Raw genomic sequence first — 7,048 nt, 5'->3', positions numbered from 1 at the left:
GCCAATCCCCACCGTCGGCACATCTCGTTCATTTTTAGACTCCCTTGAGAATACATGTAAATATAAAGGAATTGCTATTTGGGATGCAATCAGTGTATATACGTATATACATACACAAATACATACACGCACGCACACATGTACACATACACATATACATATACACCCATCTTATGTAAGTATTGGTATGGATCAATGCATATATATATATATGTACGTATATGTATATATAATAATAATAATAATAATAATAATAATAATAATAATAATAATAATAATGATAATAATAATGATAGTGATAATGATGATGATAATAATAATAATAATAATAATAATAATAATAATAATAATAATAATAATAATCTGGTTGGTACACGAAAAATAAGGGGTGTTACCATAGTTCACTGGCAGTGAACAGCTGGCACCGTAGTATATCCCCAGGGTTAGAAGCTATGCAATGACAATAAATAATAATAACAACAATAACAGCAGCAGCAACAACAACAACAACAACAACAACAATAATAATTATAATAATAATACACACACAGCACACACATGCACACACATGCACACACACACACACACACACGCGCGCATTTATATAGTCATTCCATTACAATTTTAAAAATACCTTATATAATGAATCTATGTACCAGTAAAAAAAATTGAATATATTATGAATCAATGATGTCGTAAGAGTGAATATTACTCATAAAACAAATCTAAATATTTAACTATTTTATTTATTTATTGCACTTTTCTTCACACTTCTCTGATTGGTTACTGCTTTGAAGAAGCCTTTTATACACTGACAACCCGACACAGGTTATATACTAATCAATACCTTTATTTTTTAAATATTATTTATCTATTTATCTAATTCCTAAGCAGGCAATTCAGCCAAACGAATGTGATCGATGCCAACATACGTGTATTTAGTCAAATTTGAATATAACAACACACTTGTCTGTTTGTGTATCAAAGTTAAGTGAATTTCAAAAGAATGCTGAGATATAATAGATATGATATTAAAGAAATCATGTGGATCGCTGCAAACAACCAGACGGATATATAATTAAACCTACAGGCAACACCATTCTTCCGAATACTTAGTGTATACAGTCCAACTATTTTTGGAATCGGCTTAATTGTCTTTTCAAAGTCGAGAAAAATATTTAACCAAAGAGGAGCATGCTAAATAATTGATATTAACCTTTAAATATGGATTTCATGTAATCATTTTCATTCAACATTTTTAAATGACTCCAACTCGTTACCAGTCTATACATTTATATAGATATTCACAGAGAATTTAAAGAAGGTTCTTTTTCTAACATTTTCTTTTTGCTCTTCTACGTTTAATTTTCTTAATTTGAAGTTATGCAGTTGTTTGGATGGAAATGAGATAAAAAGTACTTGTTCCATTTAAGTGCAAAACAATATCTTCTCAAGAAATATTTAGAATGCAGTTCTTTCACCTTCCTTCAAATAGATTCACACAGAAACACGCACAAACTTACATACATTCATACAAAATACATATTTATTTCGTTATTGCCCACAAGGAGCTAAACACAGAGGTGACAAACAAGGACAGACAAACAGATTAAGTCGATTACATCGACCCCAATACGTAGCTGGTACTTATTTAATCGACCCCGAAAGGATGAAATGCAAAGTCGACCTCAGCGGAATTTGAACTCAGAACGTAGCGGCAGACGAAATACCGCTGAGCATTTTGCCCGGCGTGCTAACGTTTCTGCCAGCTCGATGCTTTCAGCTGAATCTTTTTCAAACAACCCACTACCATTTCAGAAAGGAAAGTATTTGAAGCACCCCCCTTTCATCATAGTTATATTTTATGAAATATAAGCTAGGGCTAAACTATACTCAAAAAAGAAACCCCTTAGTCTATTGTTCTTATTTTGGTTCCCCAAACTACGTCCATTATTTATAGAAGGCATCATCATTATTATCATTACGCAGTCATGGAAAAAAGTAGACAAATACCAGAAGAATAACAACAATAACAAAACAACAGCGGCAATAACAACAACACTAGCAGCATGAACAATGACATGTCAATCAAGGAAGTTCACAACCATCCTTAGGAAAGCAATCTGTAAGAGTACAAACATGACCATCACAATTACCCCAAGAATAAATAACGGAGGCCACAACGACACAAATAACAGCAGTTAGCGGTAGCAACAACAACAGCAGCAATAATAACAGCACTAATAGCAACAGTTAAAAAAACATAAAAGCGGCAGAACACAGGGCATTGGCAACAGCAACAAAAAGAACAATAGCAAGGCTTCTTTCCCTGTAGAAGTCTTTACAAGGGATTTTTATATTATATCCCTAGAAGATAAACGGACAAAATTACACCGAGACTGGGTTGTCGGTACTACAATATATGCTGCTATGGAAGCACTCCGTCGGTTACGACGACGAGGGTTCCGGCTGATCCTATCAACGGAACAGCCTGCTCGTGAAATTAACGTGTAAGTGGCTGAGCACTCCACAGACACGTGTACCCTTAACGTAGTTCTCGGGGATATTCAGCATGACACAGAGAGTGACAAGGCCGGCCCCTTGAAATACAGGTACAACAGAAACAGAAAGTAAGAGTGAGAGAAAGTAGTGGGGAAAGAGTACAGTAGGGATCACCACCATCCCCTGCCGGAGCCTCGTGGAGCTTTTAGGTGTTTTCGCTCAATAAACACTCACAACGCCCGGTCTGGGAATCGAAACCGCGATCCTATGACCGCGAGTCCGCTGCCCTAACCACTGGGCCATTGCGCCTCCACCTATATGCTGCTATATGCAAGACCAGACTGTTATTGTTTCGATAGCATTCAACCGGAGTTTGCAGCAGGACTAAACGGAGAGATTTAATTGTGGGGTCGCCGGGAAATATTGAAGTTGTTTTAAAGAAAATATTTTAATTATTTTTGGTACTGTTATTTTCTGTATCAGTTGAATTTGTGATGGTAATTGTAAAAGGGTAAAGACCCCCTTCGGTCATGAATGACCATGGGATTGCACCTAGAAAGTTACCCTCCTAGACACAAGTCCGGGCAAGGTTGTTTATGGAAGACCAGCAGTCGTCCATGCATACCAGCCTCCCCTTTCCACACCACCAGTGTTATCCAAGGGAAAGACAAAGGTCGATACAGCTTGGCACCAGTGACGTCGCAACTCATTTGTACAGCTGAGTGAACTGGAGCAAGGTGAAATAAAGTGCCTTGCTCAAGAACACAACACGCAGCCCGGTCCGGGATTCGAGCTCACAACCTCACGATCGTAAGCTCGACGCTCTAACCACTGAGCCATGATAATTGTAAAGGCTTAATATTTAATAGAAGAAAGTTGTTCTGTTCGTATATGACGCCATCTGCATTAACAAAGGTATTGGTTGTGATAACGACATAATGTGCGGATGTCTAATAGTTTGAAATTGAATGTCCGGTAGAAAAAAAAGGCAGATATCACAAACCATAAAACAAATCAAAATGTATGAATTATCGTCAAGTTGTTTCCTCCAAGCCTGTTCATCTTCATCTCCGTTTTAGTACTGTATGAACGGGGAGGGAAATGAACCTCATTGTAAGCGTAGCTGACATATTACTAGTTTTTTAAATTTTTTTATATTGTGCATTTTCAGAGGAAGATTTGGCTGTTACACTGAAAAAACCCAGTGAAAAGATACAGGCTTACTAGTACAGTACTTGTTTTATATTTCTTTCTGAAAACAAGCTATTTTCTTTAAAAGTTTCCACACACTGCATTCCGAAATATTCTTCGAAGTGAAATCTGGTACCGACAACGACGGACCCAATACAGAAGTAGCAATAACAGGAGTAAAATACTCACTAATTGCAACAGTAATATTCTCAACGAGACATTTGTTAATGAGAAATTTCAGTGATTGAAGATCAAAGTGATGTAAGAGTACAGGCAAGAGAAATCGATTCCAGAAATAAATAGATTTCGTGAAAATAACAATCAGTTGTTGTCTAGGAGAAGGAAAAAAAAATCAAAGGCTTGAAATAGACAGCAAATTAATCCTCAATTTAAAAAGAAATTAAATTTAGAAATCTATTTTAACGTTTAGAATTCCATATTCTATCCCTTTAAATAGTTATTCAATTTGTAACGCTCTTTAATTTAATAGAAACGGAGATACAAAGTGGATTTAATGAAAATAAATTTCAAGACTATTTTATGATCCACGTGCGCACAATAAAGAAATTTGGAAAAAAACTTTGAATCGTGTTGTAATATATTGAATGATTTAAATAGTGAGTAATGATTTAAATAGTGTTGATTAATAATTTATCAATCTATCTATCTGTCTATGTATGTATGTATGTATGTATCTCTCTCTCTCCCTCTCCCTCTCTCTTTGTCTGTTTCTCTGACGCTGAGGGGCATCCCGCGAGAGCTGGGATGCAGGAGCAGCGTGTTTGCATACGTGGACGACGTCAACGTCATATTGTCGTGCCACGGGCATATCGACCAGGTCGGCGAGACACTAAAAGAATGCGAAGCGATAACGGGAGCAATAATTAACCGGGAAAAGTCAGTGGACTTGCGGCTCGGCACCTGTAAAACCAAGCCCATGCCGTCTCTATCGTGGGACGCTGGACCGACGGACCGGTTAAATTGTTCTGGTTCGGTTCAGACCTCAAATGGAGAAGAACTGGGGCGAGATAATGACTAGGGTGGCCACTCTCACCCAGCAATGGGACGAGAGAAAGCTATCCCTAAAGGGTCGGGCGGAGGTGGCGAACGCAAACATCGCATCCATCATCGATTACCGTCTGACCGTCGTGCCTTGTCTCGACCGTACCATCACCAAAATTGGAACGCATACTCTTCGGCTTTTCGTGGAAGGAAGCGTTCCGATGGTTAGACGATCCATTTGCTATCAACACCCGCTAAATGGAGGGCTGTGCATGCCGTCGTTGATGATGTGCAGACATGCGTTGTGACTGCGGCATCTCCGGCGCTTCAAAGACGCCGTTTGTGCGGCGCGCTTTCCTGCAGCTCGTCTTCTTGGCCGAACTACAGTCGTGGATCAAACAGAGACCGAGGCTAGGCGAATGACAACAGGTACTTAATTTATCGATCCCGAAAGGATGGAAGGCAAAGTTGATAATGATGCTCTAAATTTCCCCACTCTGTCAGAAGGTATCGATTATGCCATATTAATGTGTAGGATAGAACTTATATCAATAACTGTCCTGAAATGTCTGTAAGATACCACCTTCCCATGAGACATGACATGGTCGCCAAGACGGTTTATAATGCTACATAGAAGAATTATTCTTTTGGTAACCATATTAAAGGCGCACCAGGACCAGAAAATATCTACACCATTAAAAGCAAGGAATTTTTGACAGAACACTCCAATAAAAACAGCAGCCCGGTGTAAGCACAACTGGCCAGATATAGATGTATGGGTCACGGGACAAAAGCTGTGTAGCATTATAGAGATCAGATGACCAGTGGGTGGAAATGACACTTTAAAAACTGTGCAAAGCAGAACAGTTACGAAGAACTGCAGCTCTTATATCCAGGCGACAGTTCTATATGCTCAGGTTTTCATCGATGCACGGGTCGTCGTGACAACAAATCTGCATAAAAAATTTAAATACTTCAGTTCTCCAACAAATAACAGGGCAGATTGGTTCGCGTTTTGATAGAATCTGAAATAGTGACAAGTGAAGACGTTTCAGAATCTCATATATAAATATGAAATACATATGAACGAAAGGCGTATAAACAGTAATGAAACTGGTTGTATCCTGATTCACTTCCCCATAAGCACAGATTTATCCAATATCTACGCATATGCACTCAACAAGCACACATACGTGCAGAAAAAATGCAGCTAAATACAATACTCAAGGGCAGTCTTAATTGAAATAGAAGAGTCTTACCATTCTGTTAATGACCAGTTTGAATTCTGCTAATGAAAATATTTACAATATATCCCAAAGCCACATGGATATATACATACATACATACATACATACATACATACATACATACATACATACATACATACATACATACATACATACATAGATACCTACATACATGCATACATACATACATACATACTACATACATACATACATACATACATACATACATACATACATACATACATACATACATACATACATACATATACAGGCATAATATACATGCATGCATGATATAGGAAAATGAAAATGTATCTTTGGGGAATATGTTTGAATTACTTTTAAACTTTCGCCTGTCTCTTGTTTATACCCTTCAGCCGTTGAAGAGATTTTAAGTAATTGATGAGTGTTCTTGATGTTGGTCTACACCACCAAATTAACTATTTCAATATAACCACTATTTTGATATCAATATAACGTACTGCACCTTCCTTCAATATCAGAACAACGAACAATGTCGCGAGGGAGTTTTAATGCTTGTGGAAGGAAATATGGCTCTGATTGAAGATTTTGTATTGAATGTACGATAATTGAAATAAAGTGTACATAAACAAATCTAAGGCAATTTTACGGGAAATTTTTCCATTAAATAGTTATGGACAGCTGTAATGCTCGTACTTTGGCATGCTGGGTTTGCTTTGCCCTGAAAGTGTTTATTTCAATAAATGCCTTTCACAGTTTTCAACGCCAGTTTCGCTTAACGGGTAATGGTTTTAGATTTATTCTCCTGGTTGTAACGTATGGCTTACTTATTTTCGTTAATATAATTCAGTGAAACTAAGGGAGTTTCCTTCACTAATGAAACAGGCATGTCACGTCTATCGCTAGAGAAATAACTACGTCAGTATTTCCCCTCAATAATGTGTAGGTGATTATATTAAAGAACGGACATTTACACCTTGGTTTCATTTTCTCACTTATCTTCTCTCTGCATTTTCGTTTTGACAGTTACACCCATTTAGCCTCACACACAGACATGCCTTCATACTCATGCATATAAATGAACATTTGACTTTTTATTTTGATAATTTAACCACTTGTTATCT

General features: G+C 37.4%; 1 long non-coding RNA gene across 1 annotated transcript in view; it reads left to right on the top strand.

Annotated features, from left to right (window-relative positions):
• The first annotated feature begins 4,884 nt into the window (after positions 1 to 4,884).
• The window catches only part of LOC118762257, a 16,684-nt gene continuing 14,520 nt past the window's right edge, over positions 4,885 to 7,048 (top strand). The window contains exon 1 of the long non-coding RNA XR_004998011.1: positions 4,885 to 5,033. This is a non-coding gene — a long non-coding RNA (uncharacterized LOC118762257). The remainder of the gene's footprint in view (positions 5,034 to 7,048) is intronic.

This window comes from Octopus sinensis, linkage group LG2 (genome assembly GCF_006345805.1).
Source record: "Octopus sinensis linkage group LG2, ASM634580v1, whole genome shotgun sequence".
In the NCBI taxonomy this organism is placed as follows: domain Eukaryota; kingdom Metazoa; phylum Mollusca; class Cephalopoda; order Octopoda; family Octopodidae; genus Octopus; species Octopus sinensis.
Note: the sequence above shows the minus strand (reverse complement) of the source record. Positions and strands in the feature narration are given on the sequence as shown.